General features: G+C 42.6%; 1 protein-coding gene and 1 non-coding gene across 2 annotated transcripts in view; both read left to right on the top strand.

The window, feature by feature from the left end:
* Znf704 (zinc finger protein 704) overlaps positions 1–21,646 on the top strand; it is a 225,821-nt gene that overhangs the window by 96,135 nt on the left and 108,040 nt on the right. The gene's annotated exons all lie outside the window — the stretch shown is intronic.
* LOC115068965 lies at positions 4,822–4,925 on the top strand. The gene has a single exon (XR_003848325.1). It is a non-coding gene; the product is annotated as a U6 spliceosomal RNA (small nuclear RNA).

Raw genomic sequence — 21,646 nt, 5'->3', positions numbered from 1 at the left:
TGCCTCTGTGACTGGAGGACTTCAAACCTTCCTGGGTGACCATGATGGAGACTTTTGGTGGGCAAGCATGAGGCTTTCTCACCAAGAGGGGCCTTAACCAGGATGGGGGATCCTCTGCCAGGTTCTCCCACAGAAGGATATAGGGGAGTTGATCTCGGGGTCCTTCTGAGTCAGGCCAGGTAATGACAGCCTTGTCCTTGCCGATGGTGTCCAGGGAAACGGACCCCTGGGTCGGACAACCTACTCCAAAGGTGGGCTATTCAGTTGAGCAGAAAGTGCCAAACTTACCCTTCCTGATGCTAGGGCCCAATTTCAAAGCCCGTTCCTTCACCTCTGAGAAGTGAGAGAGGATTAAACTTTTGGGAGTGGCCTGAGTCTGGCCCATGGTGGAGGTCACAGAAGAGAGAGAGAGAGCGAGAGCGAGAGAGAGAGAGAGAGAGAGAGAGAGAGAGAGATGAAAAGGGAGAAGTAAAGATGCCACTCTAAACAATGATGGCCAGTGGGTGTGCTTATGGACGGGTGCCTTCCTTTGCCCAGTTTTTCTTCTGCGGGGGACGTGAATTTATCTGGGATTCACGCCTGGGACCCCCTTATCCTCTCACGGGAGTCTTTCAGTGGCGAGTGCCCCCCTGTGGCTCTTACTAGCTCGACCCGTGCCCGCGGGGCTTTCTCAGTGGCTGGAGAGAGGGATGGAGAGGAGTGGGAGATACAGATAGGAAGGGAAGGTTTAAAACATTGAGCGTAGAAGTTTTAAAATAGAGAGCATAGAGAAAAATACAAAACCAGACCCCCCCCCCCGTAAGACAATTAGCACAACTATCAAGCACGCGTGCCACATCTCATTGTATTCGCTCGGACCGGTCCTTCTTTCACTCAGACGCGCGCTGCACTCACCACTCTCACTTTCAGGATCCCCGAGACTCCTCGTGATTCTCCCAAAAGGCGTCCACTCAGACTGCCTCAAGGTAACGAGCTCGACCTCCTCTTCCTCTGGCACCAGGTTTCTGCCAATCGGGCTTCTTCCCCAGGGCTGAGACACTCAGACCCTAGGTGCCGGGACTCGAACCCAGACTTCCCTGCTTGGGACTCGAACCCGAGACCAGACACGGGATGGCGATTCCCTCTTTATTCTGGATTTTACAGACACGAGGGAGCCACCCTCAATTTACACTGCCTGTCCGGAGAAAAGAAACTCTGCCCCGATGCTCCATCATTGTAATTTCATAAAATTTATGAAAGAGGACGTGTTAGGGTCTGTGACTCGGTGAGTCTCTTCTGGAGAACAAATGCACGAGTATGGAGATGCAAAAATCAAGCAGAGTTTTACTAAACCAGCTAGCTGGGGCCGATCGTCCTTTCAGGACACGCAGGTCTGGTTAGAGCGATCGACCCTGAGACAATTTTAGGTAAAGATTATATAGGCTTCTACAACCGTTACACAAAAGCCCGCGTTTATACAGCCAATAGTTTCAAAGCAAGCATTTCACAAACCAATAACTTTAAAACAAGAAAAATGTTACAACTCACTTCAGGTGTCTCAGTCGGGGAGGGATGGTTGGTATGTGCCTGGTACGACTCTTTCTTGTTATCTTTTGTGAGCAGACATGTCTACATGACATGACACAGAACAGGTCAGGCTCCGGGGGCTGTAGCACTTTGCCTCTATCTCCGGATGCCTGTGTCTCCAGTTGAGTTAATTGGTTACAAGCAGTAAATTTAAACAAGTAACTTCAAGCAGTAAATTCAGGCAAGCAGTATATTCAAACAAACAGTAAATTCCTCTTTCCCTAACAGTATCAGTTTTAATATTTCATTACAACCCCTGAATCAAGCTTGCTTCATAATTAGTACTCAATAAATAGTTACCACTGAAATTAAACTGCTCAGTCAATGGACAGTTGTAGTGTTCAAGCAGGCTGAAGAGACTTTAGGCTCATTCATTGGAAACCAATATGCTATTTCTGTGGCTCTTCTTAGGATTCTTGTTTTGTCTCTGTAAATAAAGACCAAGATAGCAGGAGCAGGCTGACCCAAAGATGGCTGCTGTGGTAAGGGCAGAGTGCCCCAGCCACCCACTTTACCTTTGTGGCGTGATCATTCCTGGGAAACCAGAGGAAAAGTTTAAAGACTTCCTCGGTCTTGCCCCTCTTCTAACATACACTGATACTTAGTGGTTAAAAGCAGCACCCAAAATGTCCTCATGACCCTTCAGAGCTGTGCTGCCCCCTGTAGTTGCCACATGTGGCTGTTGAGTACTGGACTTGGGCTTAGAATCAGGATATGCTAAAAGTTTGAAAACACAGAAAAAAGTAACTAAAATAGCTTAGTAATTTTATACTTCATGTTGATGTTGTATTTTAGATATTTTGTGCTCAACAAAATGCATTAATAGTCATTAATCTCTTCGCTTTTACTTCATTAACATGGCTGCCATGGCATGCAAAATCCAATGCTTTGTGACTTGCTCTGGGTTTCTCTTGGACACTGCTGTGCTAGAATCTGATAAGATCCCTCCTTTCTGGGCCAATGAGTGAAAATTAGCACTGGGCCAGTACCTCCCACCAGTTAGCAGTCCCCACCTCTTTAAGGAATAGTGGACTCTTCTGCATGGCTGTGCAGTATTACCAGTCCATTTCCAGTCAGTGTAGCAGCTGTCTGGGGGATGTGCTGAGAAGTAATATGAGGCCAGCCTTGGCTGGGTAGGAAAGGATGCCTTAAACTCTTGACGGGACCACACCTGCCCACCCAGAAGGCATTCCTGATTGGCCTAGAGGACAGCTGGGTAGAAGCTTCAGGCCCTTAGGGCTGAGTTCAGGCCAAAAGCTAAGGTGATTCTATTAGCAGGGAGTGTTTCAGAGCCATTTGCACACTCAGGCAAGGGAAGATTTTTCTATACCTGAATTGTTTAATCAGATGGAGTTCAGCCCCCACAAGTCATCACTAATGGCAGAGAGGTTCACCCCTGGTTCTGTTACAGGTACAGGACACAAATGTTAAATTATTGCCACTGCCTGCAGGGACACTTTTACTCAAAAGATACTTGCTAGATGCTAAGTGTACATTTATTAAATGGTATTGATGGGCCAGGCACTAATTTCTTTCTATGCACTTAAAAAACTAAAATATATAATTCCTGACCTTAAAAAAAAAAAAAAAAAAAAAAAACCCACATTCAAACCAATGTGGTAGTTTGAATGAGTGTCCTCCCCAAAGACACCAAGGTCATGGAACCTTTCAAGAGGTGTGGCCTTGCTAGAGGAAGCTGGAGCAGGGTTTGAGAGTTCATAGCTTTGCCACACTTCCAGCTTTCTCTCTCTGTTTCCTGTGCCTGCTTGAAGATGGGAGCACTCAGCTTTCTTCTCCAGCTGCCTCCTGCCATGCCTCTCTCTCTGTGGTGGACTCTTATCCTTCCAGAACCTTAAACTCTTCCTTCTATAAGTTGTTTTGGTCATGGTGTTTTATCACAGCAACAGAAAAGTAACTAATATGCCTATAATCTATCAGGTGGGACTCTATCAGATGGGTAAAGACCACTTGTCATATGAAGGTTGTTAGGATTGTATACAGTCAGTCGTCTGGAACTGTATATGCATATACCTATGAACATCCTCCTCCAAATCACTCACAGTACTTAATACAATGTAAATGCTGTGTTGATAGTTGTTACACTGCATTATTTAGGGAATAATGACAAGAAAAATGTCTGCCCTTGTTTGGTACAGGTGCAATTGTTACAAGTATATTCCATCTATATTCCATCTATGGTTGGTTAAATCCATAGATGTGAAACTCTTGTGTGGCATTTATGCCACATTACAGTTATGCCTTAATAAAGAATAGCCTGACTCTTAGCATCTATTTAAGGCCAAGGGCAGACCCAAACTGCTGAGAACCTGTTCATTCAGACTTCTAGAACTGTGCTCCTGAGCAAGGGCTTCACTCATTATTTATTGAAGCAGTATATCCAGTATGAATTGGGGAAGAAGTCAGGACCCATCCTTATTGGAAAGAATTTTGCCCTTTGATCCCTAGACCTAGAATACCACACACAGATACAACTATAAACAGAGGGTTCTCAGTTTATTTAATTGTCTACAATGAGAAAAGTGCTGTTTGCAACTTTGATGCTTGATATGGAAAGCATGCATACACACATTCATACTCTATCTTGGGTGGAAGGCAAGGAGGGGTCCTGAGGGACTAAGGTCATATGCCCAGGTCACAAGAGGAGCACATGGCACAGAGAGCTTGTTTACATTATGTTTGCGATGTTAGGTAAAAGTTTTTTTGTCCAGAGTACATCCATATTGTAAAAGTCATTACCGCACCATGGGTTGGGAGGGCCAGTTGACTTCTTAGGAAGTAGATGGGGGCATTGTCTTGTGGATAAAGGGACCGAAGTCACACCTCACCCATTTATCACCCCTAGCTACAAAATCGCTAGGGCTTTGGTTTGAGTTTGTTCCTGGATCCCCAGCTGGGACGGTGCTCAGTATTAGTTAATTCAGTGCCTCATAGCTACAATAGAATTCCTGCATTCCCCTCTGCTCACATTGTCTTCCAGAGAATTCCTAGAAGCTGAAGATGTCTTCAAACTAACCATCTACCTTCCTTCTTCCCCTTGCCTTTCTTCTCAAAATATCATACCTTTCCTAACTAACCCACATTCCTATCCAGAAACCAGTCTTTCCCCTTCTGGAACATTTCTCCCACTCTTTCCACACCCTAGCATAAGTTGCTTTCTTTCTTGCTGTTCCCTGTAGTCACCCCCCATTCTCCCACTGGGGTGTTATTATGCCAACATTATAATTACCTGAACAAGGGCTCACTTAGCAGCACATATACTAAAATTGGAATGATACAGAGAAGATTAGTATGGCCCCTGCTCAAGGATGACACATGAATTCATGACCTTCCATATTTAAAATAATAATGATAATAATTACCTGAACAAATAACCTAACTCTTAAACTTAGTTTTTAAGAGTGGGCCAAAACTTGGACACCTGCTCCACTAGAGATCTCCTGGAACTGTCCATCTCCTGGAACTGTGCTGATGGAACTGTCTTGTTGGAACTCTGTCTCTTGAACTGTGTCCCAAGTCTAGCCCCACCCATAATTGTGTTCAAAATGGCTTTTCCTGCTTCAATTGGGGAAGTACAAGCTTGGCTCCATCCTAATCTTAACAGACCTTCTGGTTTTGTCATCCCTAGTTCTAGAATATCTCATTCATCCAAGGTAATCATTCTTTCCAATCTCCACTGTGTCCAACCAAGATGGGTGCTGCCTTTCAGTGCTTTGATATGTTAATTTGTATGTTAATTGTCAAGCACACCCATATCCATTCATTCATTCATTCATTCATTCATTCATTCATTCATTATCTTTTTGTCATGGAATACCAAATTGAAGTTGCCTAGGCTACAAGATCACATGCCAGGGTCACAAGACACAAGAGCACATGGTTTTGTTGGGGTTAATTAAAAGTCATTAGTCCACAGGCTGGAGAGATGGCTCAGTGGTTAAGAGCATTGATTACTCTCATAGAGGACCTGGGTTTGGTTTCCAGCACCCATATGGCAGCTAACAATCCATAACTCTGAAATGGGGAGAAAGTGGGTCCCCTAGAGGGTTCTTAGTCTCATTCATAAAAGAAGGTTCTTAGTCTCATTCATAAAAGAATTTAAGAATGGACCCAAACGGAAGCTTTTTCAATTTTATTAGAATCTTAAAGGAAAATCCTCAGGGCAGGCAAGCTGGTAATCCTGGCAGCTGCCCTGAGGAGGAGAATAGTGGGAAGAAGGAAAGAAAGCCATGGAGCCATGCAGGTTTAGAGCCTGCATGGAGGTCAGATACATGGCTGATTTGCAACCACATGGCTGGGAGAAGGAAGCTTTAGAGAAAAAGTGAAGAAACACAGGATGCTAGGGGCAGCCCAAAGCCTTAGAGAAAGCATGTTTAATAAGAAAGGTATGAAGAAGAAAAGGAGAACTTACACTTTTCTAAACAGTTCAGGAAAGTAGACAGACTTAGGGAGACCTACATAGCTGTGGCTGGTCTGGAAGTTCTGCAGAGAGCTGCAGCTAGTTCCAGGCAGGAACTCATTAACACACCTCATTAATACACCAGGTATTCCGCCCATCTATTTAGCATAACTTACAATGAAATTGTCTTCCTAGGAGTGGTTCTATCACCAGGTAATTGACCAGTGAGACTGGAAAAGTAGGTCCTCCAACAGATAGACTAGACATTTTTTTATAGTCTGGACCAATTAAATTTATGGGGCTTATTGATACTCTAGCAGCTCCACTTCCAGGGGATCTGTTGCCCTCTTCTGCCCTCGGGCATTACACGGCACAGGTGCACTTACATATATGTAGGCAATACATTCATACACATAAAATAAAAATAATAAGTAAAATGCTTTTAAAAAGACATTAGTCCAGATTCATTTCCATATCCTCTCACTTCCAGTAATCTGAGTGGTTAAAATATTTAATTGGTGTGCATCCACAGGACCTCAGGAAAGCCTTCCAGAGAACAGTTAGAACTCCAAGGTCAAGAGGCTGATTGCCTACAAGTTTAAGGCATTGATGCCAGGGCTGAGTAACCCAGGTACCTTGGTCACCCAGGCACCTGCCTCCTCTTGTTGATCTCATCTCTTCAAGGAACAAAGAAATCCCTTAGTCTTACTTTACCACACACATAATTCCCTGTTCAGAGGAGTAGACTTCTGAGCATACTGAGTTGGGGAAGGGCTTCCATTCCACCCTGCAGGAAGTCCCACTTTTATAAATCAGTGACCTTATTCTGAGTGCACGTTCCTGTGAACTTTGGAAGGAGCATCTCTGTATTACAATCCATTTTCTCACAATCCAGGAAACATCTCTGACATCTGACTATAATCTGAATAGTTCTAAAGATGGAGAATAATGTTTACAAAGGCCTTTGCAATTTATAGGCATATTCCTTTGTCAAACAACTGTTATAACCTCCCTGTCACCAGAGTTCTCTTGGGGTCTCGTGCATGATCAGACAAACCATATAACATATTTTTATGTGAATTTGTTATGGTTTATGCCCTTGGGTAGGGAGGGGGTAAATGGGGGTACTTACATAGAAATGCACACCCAGCACCCAGCTCTGCACAGCTTGCCCGCCATTCCAGATTGCTTCCACGCCCGCCCACAGTCCCCATTAACTTTTGCCCAAGCATCTTGGCCAGGCAGTCTCACCCCAGGTCAGTAAATGCCCCCTCTCATGTCCACACGGGTGGGACACCAGGGCCATCGTTTTCTCCACACCTGCTGCCTGGTTCGTGGCGGCTAGTGGCTTCCATCACAAGATGGCTCCCAGAAGCCCCTCCGCACTCAATTCTCCGCAGCAGGCCCTGCCCCTTGGAGGAAACAGGCAGTTTGGAACATAATCCCTAAAGGGAAATGGAGGATCTTAAACATTTCCCCCACAAAATTGACTTAAATAGTTAAGGCCCATGTAGTTGCAGTGGCTCTTCTCATAATTGCTGAGGCTAAAGTGCACCACACAGAACAAGGACATGTGGACCTTGGGCAGTATTTCTCTAATGACATCACTATCCCAGTTTGTTTGTTTGTTTATTGTATGAGTGTATTGCCTGCATGTATGTAAGTGTGCCCGTGTTGGGCAGTGCTTGTGGAGGTCAGAAGAGGGCCTCAGGTTCCCTTGGAACTGGAGTTACAAATGGTTGTTAGCATCTTTGTGGGTTATGGAAATTGCACCCAGGTCCTCTGCAAGAGCAGCCAGTGTTCTTAATGGCTAAACCATCTCACCAGCCCCCACTTCCACCCCAGTTCATTTTAATGCCACCATATTTGCAAAGTTTTACTTCCCACCTGGATTTTTTCCAGAAGTGTTATGGCATGTAAAATAATTTGGGGGGGGTCTCTTTTTGAGACAGGGGCTTCCTCTAGCCCTAGCTGTCCTGGAACTTACTATGTACTCACAGAGATCCTTCTGCCTCTGCCTCTGCCTGTCTGTCTCTGCCCCTCTGCCTCTCTGCCCCTCTGCTCCTGCTCCTGCCAGGATTAAAGGCATATACCACCATGCCAGGCATATGGCATGTAAAATAAAACATCAGGGGCCATTGAGGTGGCTTGATAGGTAATGGTGCTTCACCTGACTGTACAAGCCTGGTACAAGCCTGGTGGCCTGTTTGATCCCCTTAACCCACATAAAGGTGCAAAAGAGAACTGATCCCCAAAGTTGTCCTCTGACCTACATGTATGTCTCTCTCTGTCTCTCTCTCTCTCTCACACACACACACACACGAACACATGTACAATAAAACTTAAAACAACAAATGTAGATTCAGTTGTTAGCAGAACCAATGTTTCCTAAGTCAGTTTATACTGGTGGTATTTGCGGTATAAACTCTTTTTAAGTCTCAGAACATAACTTTCCGATTAAATTGGAAAAAAAAAAAAAAAAAGATCAAGTCTTTGGTGTGTTCCAGAGTAGCAAGCATCGTGGTTGCTTTGGAAGGCTCGTTTCATGCTTTGAGGCCAGTGTGGCCTACCACAGAGTTACACCACAAACTGGATTTAGCAAATCCCAGAAACTGAACTAGAAGTTGGAATTGGCCCCATATGATTAAAAACAATTCATTCAATTACCCAGTTTCTTCAAGCAGAAAGCTAGAAGCTCTGGCATCAAGGAAACAGATGTGGAAACCCCAAATTAAGCATATGTGTTAGGAAGACTGCATATTGTCAAACAGCATAAACTAGATCCAGGATTACATAACAATTTTCCAGCTTAGTACTCTTGCCTTTAAAATGGAAACAGTATTGCTTCACATCACAGAGGACTTCATGGGCTGATGAGTGTGTTCACAACTGTACTCTCATTCTCCTGTCCTGATGATGTAAATTCTGGATGCCTTTACCTGGTTTACTGTGCAGGCTGCCTATAAATGCTCTTCCTCCATGAAGCCTTCCCGGGCTTACTCCTGTGACCAATTTCCTTGTTACCCAAGGTGAGGTTCAGTGCCACTCAGTCCTTGCCCCCTCGCAGTACCTGAGCTTGCTTGTCTGCTCCCTCAGTGGTCTTATAAAGTACATGGAAGCACTTTCTCCCTGGTTGATTCTTGTGACCCCAGACTCAAAGAGATGCAGTCAGAAACTGTGATTCAGAATACCCCAACATCTTGCTAAAGGCTCTAGACAGTAAACTGCATGAGAGTGAAGACTTGGATTCTCTTCAGTACAGTATATCCATATCTGGAAGAGTGCTTAGCTCAGCAGAGTCTCAAAGTGGTCCACTGGATGGGCAACATGGGTGTGCTGTAGAGTCACAAAATAAAACACCGTGTATTGGCACTAAGGTGATGGTCAGTTAGTAAAGTCCTTGCCATGCAACCATAAGGACCTGAGTTTGGATCTTCAACACCCATGTTTAAAAAAAAAAAAAAAAAAAAAAAAAAAAGCCAGGCATGGCAGCTGAGTGTCTGTCAGCACTGGCGATGCAGAAATAGGAGGATTCCTGGGACTTGCTGGCCATCCTTAGTCAGTCTAACAGAATTGGTAAGAGACATTAGAGTTGAAGGCCCATATACTTGCCGTGGCTCTCCTCATAATTGCTGAGGTCTAAATACACCACACAGGATGAGGATGTGTGTGGACTCTAGGCTGTATTTCTCTAATAACATCGTTATACCAGTGTATTTTAATGCTGCCATATTTGGAAAGTTCTATTTCTCACCTGGATTTTTTTCAGAAGTGTTATAGCATGTAATATAAAACAGCAGGGGTCAAGTTCAATGAGAGATATCTCAAAAAATAAGATAGAGAATGATTGAGGAAGACACCTGGCATTAACCTCTGGCCTCTATATGTACCCATGTACATTTGTGTACACATACACACACACACCCAGGTCTGAAATTAGAAATCCTATGCCCTGTCATGTCTGAACCTTGAAAGGAGATCACATCTCCTAACTCTCCTCTCATGTATGACCCCACCAAGCCACTTTCCTGTTCATGATCCTATTGAATCTTCACAGCCATCCTGGGAACACGCTTATGTGAAGTTACATTCCTCTTTAGCACAGACCTAGGAGTATAGAGTAGCATACTTTTAAGTTTACAAGACTGTCAGACAGTATTCCAACATCCTAGCACCATTTTACACTCCTCATCCAGTCTGAGAACATCTGAGTTGTACTAGGAAATTAAATCTGCTTTCTCTCAACAGAAATATATTTAATTAGCTAAGAGTACTTGATTTTGATGTTTCCTTTCTCTTTTGGAAGGGCCTGCATGTTCCTGTTTCTTATAGGAATCTTTAGAATCTCCTTGATTCTGATCTGGTGTTCTACTTTTGAAGTACATGAGTTTACAGCTGTCATCTGATACTTGGTCATACTCTTGTGTATTACATGTACCGGTATTCAGATATGAAAATACTTCCAATGTTACAGAAAGATGGATTTCCAAAGTAGCTGTTTTAGACATATTCGTATACAATAATGATGTGATATGCATATGTTCTAACAAAATTGATTGTGAATATTGAAAGTATTCTATTTAGCTGGGTGTTGTGACACACACACACCTCTAATTCTAACACTCAGGAGGCAGAGGCAGAAGGATCCCTGTGAGTTCCAGGTCAGCCCAGTCTACTTAGTGAGTTCCAGCCCAGCCAGGGCTACAGAATGAGACCCTGTCTTTAAAAAAAGTATTCTATTTTTTGTTACAAGCTTAAGATAACATGTTTTATTCAAAACATTATCTATGGAGTTGCTGGGCATTATCAGCCCCAAACAGTTAAATTTCCCTTTAGAGCGCTTTTTTCTAGAGCTGGAACTTAACTGTACAATTGACCCAGCCCTGCCAACCTAAGCTAGGAATTTAGCTCCTCCCTAAGTTTAGGAATTCTGGGATTAAAAGATTCTTTTTTATGTTGACTGTGTTTATACAGTAGAACAATAACATAGCAGAAGTAGGAGCTGCCATCAAAAAATAATGTAGCATGGCATTTAGATTCCCTCGGACCCAGCAATCAGGAAGTTGAGACAGGAGAATTCTAAGTTGAAGGCCAACCAACTACTCAGTGAGACCTTGTCTTTAAAAAAAAAGTTGGTCATTCAAATTGTAAATGCTTTTGAAAATAACTAACTATAGGCTTTTTAAAGGTAGAATTTATCGGTACATTCAGATGTTTCCTTTTTTAAATTTTGTATAATTTGGATTTTCTATAGCAATTTTCTAGTGCCAGGAAATAAGTAAAAATTTTAAAGAACTTAGAGGATCAGTACAAAATGAAGAAGCATTGACCCCTAATTTAAATCAACCATGTAATTAGCTACTTGAGTATTTAGTGTTGGTTAGTTTACATGTGTCTTCTCATTACCTCTGGCCTTGCCAGTAGGAAATGAGACAGTTCATTAGTTAAGCACATTATATTGACCAGGGGCTACCCTTTCTCTGGCTCTGTGCATAAATAAATGTATTTGTGCCACTTGAGTGCATTTGTGAATCGTGATAAAAATGCCATGCACTAAATTGCACCTAGATTAGATCATGACAAATTTAGCAGGGATGACAAGAAGATTTCTTGAATGGGTATTTGAAATTTCCCAGAAGACTCTGAGCACTTTGCTCTCGTAAATGATTACACTCTGCAATAAGGGAGACTATATTTAATGATGCGTTTAGCAGCCTGTGGCATATTTTGCTTTGTGTTCCCCTGTGATTGAGTTAGTTTCAGCAGTACCTTGGGAGATGCATTAACTCTTTCAGAGCCCTGGAATGTAATTCAGAGAGGTAAGTCTCTCAATTTTGCTTCCTTGTTCTACAACAGTAGTATCTAGAAAATACTGTGAGGCACATATGTAACTTCACATTTTCTAATACCCATACTTTAAAAAGTGAACAGTATTGGTGTTTATCAGAGCCAGTGCTTCTTGGCCATCTATGGTACTGGGCATGCAGCTCCCACAAGATCTCATTCTGTTCATACAGTGGCTGTATGAAGGTAGTTGTCTGTGTCTCTATGTCACACTTGAGCAAAGTAGACAGGCAAGTTAAGTTTAAGGTCACATGGGCAGCAAGTGCCACAGTCAGGATCTAAATCCAAGTTTGATGGGCACACCCAATACAGGAGTGAAGGTCATGGTGACTTCTGGACTGAGAAGGCTTACCACAGTTGAATAAAACAAGCCCCTTATTCAAAGTTAGACTCAACATTGAATGTATCTATTATTATTATTATTATTATTATTATTATTATTATTATTATTAATTGCCATAGGATCTCTCTTTAGTCTCAGCTGGGCTGAACCTCACTATGTAGACCAGGCTGGCCTTGATCTCAGAGATCCACCTGCCTATGCCTCCTAAGCACTGGGATTAAAAGTGTGTGCCACCACACCTGGATTGGTTGTATTTTGAAAGCATTCATTGGACATGGGTTTTGTGTGGCACTTAGGAAGATACTGAAGATTATGCTGCTGGCTCAGCAGATTTGGAACACTGTGTGTAATGAACACTGGTATGGAATGCATTTTTGATTTTTGCATTTTAACCTGTGAGTAAACTACTTTCAAGAAAAGAGTGACCAGCATGAATCAGGCATGACAGAGGAGATGTGAGAGAGACAGCAGGAGGTCATTCATATGTAAGGACTGATAGGTAAAAATGTTGGAGAGAGAGAGTGTGCGGATGGAGGCAGCAGCGAGGCACAGATGGAATTCTCAGCGGGATACAGCTTTATTTCGCACGGGACACATTTCCCTCGGGGAAGGGAAAGATGTCAGCCCACGGGCTGTGAGCTGGGACTTTATATATGGGGGCTTTAGGGTGTAGAAGGGAGGAATGTTTGGGGGAGAAATCAGGGGGGGGGAAGCAGGAAAAGCAGGTAGGATTAGGGTCTGGAAGTGTTTACTTTTTCCCTCTTAAGATAAGAGAAAAACAGCTTCTAAAATCTCTGGTTATCAGGTAGAATCTGCTTATCTTATCTTTGGAGATCAGAGGAAAGGCAGGCTGCTTCTCAGCAGAGTTTGTTTCCCTTGACTTCAAAGGTCAAGGTGCTTATCAGCTAAGTTCCCTTTTTCGGGCTCCAAAGTCTGTAGGTCCCTGTTGGGGAAGGGGGGGAAGCTGCTGCTGTTTGGAACCCTAACAAGGACCAAGCCCTGGGTATGATTTGGATAGGTGAAAAGAGAGGCAGATACAGAAGCAGAGTGAACAGCACCAGGGATAATGGTGTGGTGACTGGCTGGTATGGTTTGAAGTGGGGGTTCATTTGAAACACAGTGGAAAGTGATCTGGAATAGGTAGATAAGGACAAGATAATGTTAACCTTAAAGGCCAGGTGAGGATTGTTGAACAAACTGAAACTGGGTCAGAATAGACGGAAGTGCAAGAGTGAGCAATTTTCAGTATGATTGGAAGAGTAGAAATTGGATGAATGGGCAAATCTGAGCCATGCAGATAAAATTGAGAAGCATGATGATTCATTGGATAAACAGATACAACTTTCATGGACATATGTTAGGCTGAGGGCCAGCTCTGGGTGACACATAACCATCAGCAACTAGAGAGTGGTAAAAATATAACCAACAGATAATTTAACATTTGAATCCCCAAATTAAAAATTGAGAGTATATTCCTATTTACCTATCTATAATTCTTGTAAAATCCTATAATTCAACCAGAATATGTAGTAAAACATGCCAAGGTCTTGTGATAAATGTTCGGCTTCCTGTTTCAGATAACACGACCTGTATTGCCACAGGTAATAAGGTTTTGTCTATACAATATTTAATATGTTCTTATAAAAATTATATTGTTAGGGCTAGAGAGATAGCTAAGCAGTTCAGAGCACTGGCTGCTCTTGCACAGAACCCAGGTTTGGTTCCCAGCACCCACGTGGTGGCTAACAATCTTCCTTAACTCCAGTTCCAAGGAAACTAATCTAGTCTTTGTGCCACCCATGAGTTTACTCCCATTGAAAGGGCTTTAAGTCCAATTAGATAGCTGTTGATTATCCCCCAGATAACAGTGGCATGCCAGCCCTTATGGTTATTAGGCTTCAGAGCTGGGTTGGATCATTGATTGCAAACTGCTAAGGGAAAAAAAAAAATCAACCAATGGTCCAACCCAGCCCAGAAAAGTCCTATCTCAATATGATGCATTGTGCTTCGTTTTTGCTTTTTATCTCATTCATTTTATTTTTAAACAATATTTTATTTATTATTTTTATTTTATGTGTATGCATATATTGTCTGCATGTAGGTAAGTGCACCTGTGTCATGCAATGCCTGAGGAGGACAGAAGAGGCTGTCAGATCCCCTGAACTGGAGTTATGGACAGTTGTTAGCTGCCATGTAGGTGCTGGAATTCAAACCCCAGTCTTCTGCAAGATCAGCCAGTGTTCTTAACCGCTGAGCCATCTCTCCAGCCCCTCATTTTTACTCTTTAATCCTTGATAATTAATCTTTGGATCTACCTGAAGCACTGTTAAATGAGAAAATGTACACTAAAACAGACTAAAATTCCAATTAACTTGATATTATAGAAATAGCTGTATGTATTTTATATATAGCTATATATGTCTATATATGTAGCTATCTACTATCAGCTACTACTGTTAATATACATATGGGTAGTTGTTGAAATTCATAACACTGATTTTAAAGTGCTGAAATCATCCATATAGCTTTTACTGTTTATGGCACCTTTATGACATCTTTGAGTTGAAGAAGTCTTTATGTAGCCAAAGCCTTTTTTTTTTTCTTCATCTTTTTGAGACAGGGTCTCACTGTAGCCCCAGCTGTCCTAGAACTCACTATGTAGACTAGGCTGGCCTTGAACTCAAGTGCTGGGACTACAGGCATGCACCACTATGCCCAGGCTGTAGCCAAAGCCTTTTAAAACTGTGTATGTGTAGCATTGGTATTTATGTATTTGGAGAACAACATACTCTATTCCTTTGACCTGCTGTATCAGCAGAGTTAACTTGATTCCTTTTATGTGTGAAAACTGTCAGTTTTACCTTTACAAACTTAAAATGGTGTTTTTATTTCCTTGATTTTGTGTGTGTGTATATCTCTCTGTGTGTACAAGTGTGTGTACCTGTGTGTGTACACCTGTGTGTCGCAGCATACATTTTGAGATCAGAGGACAACTTGTGGGAGTTGGTTCTTTCCTTTCTTCCACCATGTGGGTCCTAGTGATTGAATTCAGGTCATGAGACTTGGGGGCAAGTGCCTTACCCACTGAGTCATCTCACCTGCCCTAAATGGAAAATATTTTCAATCACATCATTTACCAATGAAGTTCTATTTAAGCATTCTCTAGGCATTGATGTGGAATGTGAAATAGTTAGTGCTTTCCATTTAAAGATGGAATCTGATCTTTGTGTACAACAGGTGGGAACAAATGCCCTTATATCATTACATGTCAGTTTGGAAGCTAGTACTTAGTTTCAACTATCTTAAATCAGACTAAATCCATTATCTCTAAGACTAGTTGGATGTTGAGTATCCCCTAGAGGCTCATGTATTAAAGGCTTGGTCCTTAGTGTAATGCTGATGAGAGGTGGTAGAACTTCCCAGTAGAAGGTAAGAAGTGGAACCTAGGGAAAGGTCCCTAAGTCATTAGGGTTTGTACACCAAGGAGATGACAGGATCCCTGTCCCTTCTTCCTCTTGAGACAATAAAGTTTCCTCTTTGTAAGCTGATTGTTCTCAGGATTTTACTATAATGACAAAAAGCCTGCTAATAACTGTCCTCTATAAAAATATTTTATGTCTTAAAAGTCATTTCTAGTTATTGAATTATGTTTCTATTTGTTTCTTCAGAGTTTAATCAAAACTTGAGCATGTGAGATACCCATGTCACAACCTTCATTTCCCAGTTTGTAACAAATGTGGCTCATTTATTCAGTGATTTCCTTTTCTTTCGGGAACTTAACTTTCCTGTGCCAGGGCAAGGCTCAGAATTAATGCAGCTTTTTCAATTGAGGAAGGAGATACTCCCAGCTGTTAGAGGGGGAAAAAAAAAACAAGCCCTAATCTCTTAGAAATTAAAATGCATTGTTATTATTGGTGCTGTTCTGTATTTTATCCCTTCAGACCACAATTAACTAAATCAACAGTCATTTGCTAAGATTGTTCAGTCCCAACAGCATGGTATCAGAGACATGGGGTGTGAAAACAGTATTTTTTGGATACTTACTTGTTTCTGCTTTTAACTGTAAAAGAAGAAATCTTTACACAGGAATTACCCTTTGTTCTACTTCTCTGTCATGTGACTAAAGTTTGGAACTCTATCCTGGTGCCACTGTAGTGTGACCTCCGGTACTCAAGCACCTAGTCTCCTCAAGCACAGATTTGGTGTAGTTCACATCAAGCTGCCTTGGCTCAGTTTGTTTAAAAGGTGTTAGAACTGGCATGTAAGCTGGGGATGCGGGCACATGTTCTGTAATCCAAGCACTAGCTCATGGCTAGCCTGAGATTCTTGGCAAGACTTTGTTTCAGAAAACGAGGGGCTGGGCTATATAGCTCTGTCATAAACCACTCTATCTCTGAACTGGTCGTGTAACTTTATGGAGAAACAGCTTCATGATGTGTGGCCCCACCACAGGCCTAAAGTAATAGCAGCCACTCTTGGACTGGGTATCTGGCATTCACCATGCCATCTAGGTGAGTCTCCGCAGTAAGCCTGGTCAGAAATCTGATCCTGATTCTGAAGGGTTCTAGTAGGGTTTAAACACTGTTCTCTGTGGGTGAGACTTTATAACAAAATTAGCCAGGTTTAATGAAATCATACACCTGGAGGACAGCCTCTGTCTCAAATTAGTATTCTCTAGAACACCAATGCATGCATTCCTGATCATCAGTACCATAGCCAAGTCACTGGAAGGGCTCAGCTGCCTGCTGCCCATCCGCAAGTCTCCAGACTGTGACCAGGAGTGGAGCCAGATATTCCAGAGAATGGTTTGGGAGAACTCAGCTTTGTTGGGAAATCTTCAGAAGAATACAGAAGAGGGTTGATTCCTGCTTACTCCAGTGAATCTGTGTTACTTTGTGTAACTCAGATGCAGGTTCAGATGCATGGAAGGATTTGCAATACCACCATCTGGGTCCTCCCTCTTGGTGCTCCCTCCTTCCAGTCTCAGAACTTCCCACTGTCTCATTGGAGCCTCTTAAGGGCACCAAGAAGATATAGCATTGCCCATTTACCTGAAGCCATCCAACTTCTGGTGTCAAGTTTGTACCCAAATCCCCTGACCCTCATGCATGTCTCTGTACCCCCTCACGTTCAATGTTTTTCTGCCTACGCGTTCTCCTTGTGTGTCCACAGTTCTGTATTCCCAGCTTGCTTTCCCATCTTTCCTTCCCTTTCCTTCATTCTCTCCTTTTTCTCAAAACCCTGGTTCCAGTTGTGAAACAGAGGCTACTTGAGATATTAGGGACTGGAATGATGGCAACTGCAGGCCAGTTCCATCTGTTCCCTCCTGTTTCTTCAGATATTTCACAAAGATGGTTTCTGTTTATAGAAAGAGAAAGAACGCGTCACCTAGTGACTGCCTCCTGTTGGGCGCTGTGATGGCTGCTGTTGTATTCAAATTTTCTCATTAATGTCTCTCATTAACTACTGCAGTCCTTTGACATTTATATTTCTTAGATGAGGAAGCTGGGAGTCAAGAGGATTAGTACCTTTTCCAACATTATAAAATAATTGTAGGGCCAATTGGGTGTACTGACACATGCCTTAATATCAGCCACAGAGACAGGTCTGAAAGTTAGCAATTTCAAGACAAACCAAGTTAATGAGATTCTGTCTCAAAAAACCAGGGCAGGGGGTAGTGTGTGCTGGAAAGATGGCTCAGCAATTAAGAACGTTTGCTGTTCTTCCAGAGGACCTGTGGGTTTGATTCTCAGCACCCACATGATAGGTAACAACAGTTTGTAACTCTAGTTCCAGAGATCTGACACCCTCTTCTGGCCTCTGTGGGGCAATGCACATATGTGGTGCACTTACATACATGCAGGCAGAATACCCATATACATAAAATAAAAATAATAAATAAATATTAAGAAAAAACAGGGCATAGCAAGCTGCTTTAGAAATGAGCTGCCTTGGTGGCTGACCCTGGACTCCCCAGTTACCCTGTGCTTTTGAGCAAGTTATTTCTCTTCTTTGGTACTTTGTTTTGTTTCCTTTTTTGAGACAGAGTTTCATTATGTAGCCCTGACAAGCCTGGAATTTACTGTGTAGACCTGGCTGGCCTGGAACTCACAGACATCTGCCTACTTCTGCCTCTAGGATTAAAGGCATGAGCTACCATGCCCATCCTGGTTGTTCTCTTCTGTAAGATTAGGGTAATTGATAACTACAGCATTGGGGCAGTTACTGTGCTAAGTGGTTGAAAAGTGTCTGGTTCACAGTCTGCCCATAGGAATTTCTATGCTTGCTATTCACACAGGATATCTGATGAAGTGAGAACTGCCAAGCACGGAGCTGTTTTAGCTCTCATGGTAGATGATTTCTCAATCAAAGCAGTCTTACTTTCTATAATTTATTTTTATTTTATGTATATAAGTGTTTTGCCTGAATGTAGGTAAATACACCATATATGTGCAATGCTCACAGAGGTCAGAAGAGGGGATAGGATCCCCTGGAACTGGAGTTTCAGACTGTTGTTAGCTGCCATATGAGTGCTGGGAATTGAACCCAGGTCCTCTGTAAGAGCAGCCAGTGCTCATAACCACTGAGCCATCTCTCCAGCCCTTAATTTTTATTTATTTTATTCATTGAGACAGGCTCACTCTGGAGCCCGGGCTGGCCTCTAACAACAATCCTCCTGATTCAACCTCCTCCAGTCCTGGAATCACAGGCACATGCGACTCAACAGTCCCAGATTCTTTTCTGTTATTTGATTTGTCCTTAATGCCATGCAGCCTTCCAATATGTGGCCCATAGATCAATGTGGCATAGTGGTCCACAGTGTGGACTGTTGGCCAGTCAAATTGGCTTTGCCTCAGTGTCCTGTCTAAAACATATGTTCATGTGTGGAGATGGCAGTGCCACTTTGTAGACTTGTAATAAGGGTCAAGTTAAATAATATATATTTATGTTAAGCATTTAACGTGATTCCTAGCTTACAACAAGAGCCAGATAAAGGCTGAAGAAGTAGCAGTTGGTATAATGTTTGCCTGGTGTGCATGAAGCTCCCAGCTCCATTCCCAGCATGGCATAACTTGGGCATGGTGGCACACACTTGTTTTTGTTTGTTTGGATTTTTTGGTCTTTTTGAGACAGGGTCTCCCTGTAGCCCCTAGGTAGCCTGGAACTCACTATGTAGACCAGGCTAGCCTTGAACTCACAGAGATCCACCTGCCTCCTGAGTGCTGGGACTAAAGGCCTGCGCCACCATGCCCAGCCATGGCACACACTTGTAATCCCAGCACTAGTGAGGGGGAGGCAGAAGGATAAGGATTTCAAGGTCATCCTTACCCACATAGAAAGTTTGAGACCAGCTGGGGATTCATGAGACTTCTCCTCAAAACAAAAAAAGAGATAAATGATAATGTTTAATAGTATCACTTGATATTATTGATGTGGTTATTTTGTGGCTAAAAATCTTAGAGGAAACACAAAGACCAGAGCTCCGTTGCACTATAATTGGACTGCAGCTTTGAAGGATGCTGCTTACCTTCTCAGCCTGATAAGTGCAGCAGTGACTTGCTTACTGATAAGCTGGGAACTGATAGTAAGACAGGCAATATGTTATGCATCCCACAACACACTTAAATAAAATGCCATTTCCTTAGGAACAGCTAGAAATACCAATGCTAATTTTTCCTGTGCTCAGGAAAAGCAAAAGTGCTCCTGCTGCAGTGGGCTGAAGAGAGCTCTCCAGAAGCATGATGTCATCCTGATCTGCACTGCCAAGGGATGAGCTCATCTGGGCGGGGTCTCTTGGGGCTGCAGCTGTGCCAGCTCCTCACTTGTGTGAAATTCGTCCTCCAAGCTTGCTTACCCTCCCTAACTTGCATCCACCCCTGCCTGCCTGAGCCAAACAGGCACTGTGGGATGAATTATTTAAAACCCGAGATGAACTCCTACAGGAGATAACCAGGCTTCAGAAGGCACGCATAAAGAGCAAGCTGCATTTTGGTTATTTTATTTAAAGAAAAATAATAAAACAGTTGTAGAACAGCTGTTGTCAATGAGAAGAGACTTCTGGGTGTTGTTGCTCTTCCTGCTTTGTCTAGTCAACAGTCTTTCCCCTCTTCTGCTTAAAATAAATTTATTCTGTGACTGAATCAGTGATGGGTCTGAGCTAATCACAGGCCTCATCTTGAGGCTGTGGCAAGAGAAGAGTATGCTAGCAGTTTCACACACTCTTTTTTATACATACGAATTGTGATTATCTTTGTTTATATTGTTGCCATTGTGCTTGGCAGAAGAGGTCATGATGGAAGTCAGCCTGACTCTAGATCCCAGCACAGGCATGTGTACTGTCTGTGGCCATGAAAACTGTTACCTCTCCAACCTTAGTTTCTCCATCTGTAAAATAAGGTAACAATAAAGCCTAGCTCAAAAGGTAATTTCAGGACTGAAGAGATGGCTCAGCGGTTAAGAATACTGGTTGTTTTTGCAGAAGACCTGGACTCAAATCCCAGCACCCACATGGTAACAACTGTCGATAACTCCAGTTCCAGGGGATCCGACCGCCTTTCTGTCCTCCATGGGCATTGCACAACACGGGTGCACTTATCTACATGCAGGCGGTGCACACATACACATAAAAATAATAAAATATTTTTAAAAAAAAGTAATTGCAGGCATTAAATGAATGTCACATGGCTTCATTGATCATAGTGCTGGCCCACAGAGTGTCCTGGAGCAACAAGTGATCATTAAACATATACAGATGCTTAGATGTAGGGAGAAAAGGAAAGAGGAAGGGAAAGAGGAAAGGAGGGAGAACATGTATGAACTAGAAAGAGAACATACATGTGTATGATGTGCTTTCAAGGAAATTTTTTACTCATAAGAAGGCCTGTTTTGTTTCATGGAAATTTTCAAACACCCGCATTGAAACAGACTCGCAGACTGAAACTCCAGTGTCCATCACCCTATTTCAACAGTTACCAACATTTGACAGCTTTGTTTCATCTGCTTCCCTTTTTAAAAGGACAATATTTTAGGAGCACATCCCAGACATTACATCACTATTCCCATGGTACTTGAGTATGTACTTCTTTTAAACTTAACCACTGTTATTATGACCCTTCAGCATTGAAACAGGTCCTCGTTAGCATCTCATGTCCTTTCTGTCTTCAAGTTTACCCAGTTGCTCAAACGTATCTTCTTAGAAGTGTTTCAAAATAATCACAGAGAGATGTTCCTCAACATTTAAACTTGTATAAAAGGGATTTCTAAACATTATATCATTTGAATTCTTGGGTTTTTTAAAGAGCTGAATACAAACTGATTTTAAAAATACATATAATGGGGGCTGGAGAGATGGCTCAGCGGTTAAGAGCACTGACTGCTCTTACAGAGGACCCGGGTTTGATCCCTAGCACCCACATGGCGGCTACAAACCATCCTAATTCCATTTACAGAGAATCTAAAACCCTCTTATGACTTCT

The sequence above is a fragment of the Nannospalax galili genome, unplaced genomic scaffold (genome assembly GCF_000622305.1).
Source record: "Nannospalax galili isolate Female #2095 unplaced genomic scaffold, S.galili_v1.0 scaffold829, whole genome shotgun sequence".
In the NCBI taxonomy this organism is placed as follows: Eukaryota; Metazoa; Chordata; class Mammalia; order Rodentia; family Spalacidae; genus Nannospalax; species Nannospalax galili.
This window is presented reverse-complemented; position numbering and strand designations above follow the sequence as displayed.